Source organism: Olea europaea, chromosome 21 (genome assembly GCF_002742605.1).
Source record: "Olea europaea var. sylvestris chromosome 21, O_europaea_v1, whole genome shotgun sequence".
NCBI lineage: Eukaryota > Viridiplantae > Streptophyta > Magnoliopsida > Lamiales > Oleaceae > Olea > Olea europaea.
Window position 1 is genome coordinate 8,505,799 of NC_036257.1, and position 975 is coordinate 8,506,773.

A 975-nucleotide genomic window follows, 5' to 3' on the forward strand; every position below is an offset into this window, starting at 1 on the left:
TTGAACCTATTAACCTAATATGCTAAACATTTGATTTTTAATCAAATTGAATTCCTTGTTAGAATTTAAGAAGCTCTGATATAATATTATATTAGGACTTGAGTGTTGTGACTCGAACCTGGTTCTCTATGCTCTCATAATTTTCAGCTAAAAACGTTTTATGTAAATGCGATTTTATAAAGTGATCTTTACATTGGATGCTAACACTTGGCACATCATGAACCATTGGATGAGTCAATTGGACTTGGTGATATAAATACACTTGAACAGTTCGTTTGGCCACAGATTTTTCTTCTGCCTTTTCATTTCGAGAGAGTTCGTCTTCTCTGAGTTGCTAGGGTTTTCTGATTCGCCATTATTTTTGAAAATCTCATTCGAAATGATATTTTGATAGTTTGGTCTTGAATACATGTGATTTCTTGAGTGAAATCTGTAATAGTAGTGAGAACTAGTATTCTGGGTTTGTGAAGTCAGATCTGCAGTTTCTTGTGTGATTTGAGTCAGATCTGTTAGTTCTTTGTGAAGAGATAAGTCTCTTACACTGTATTCTGATATTGGTTAAACATTTGTAACCTTTGTTGCCAGTTTAAGGCATTATAGTGCAATCGAGCAATATCCATTCTTGAATGGATGCTCAACATGGGCGTAGGTGTTAAAAGGGTCACCAAACCTCTAGGGCTTCGGCCGAAAAATTCTTTTTTGTTCAGTTTTACTTTTGCAAGTTTTTTATTTGTCTGTTATTAATTGATTCTTAGTATCTTGTGTTTAATATCGTGTTTGGCTTTTCAGGGGTATCAGAGCTCTAAACTGGGGACAAGATATCTGGATCTTGGAAGGAAGGCATTGAACTATTACAGATCTAAAAAAATTTTGGAACTGCTTTTAAGCAGGATTGAAAGATATCGAGTTTTTTACAACTTGTTGGGTGAGATCTTTCTGAAACTTTTGGAAATGTTATTTATAAATTCGGTTTCT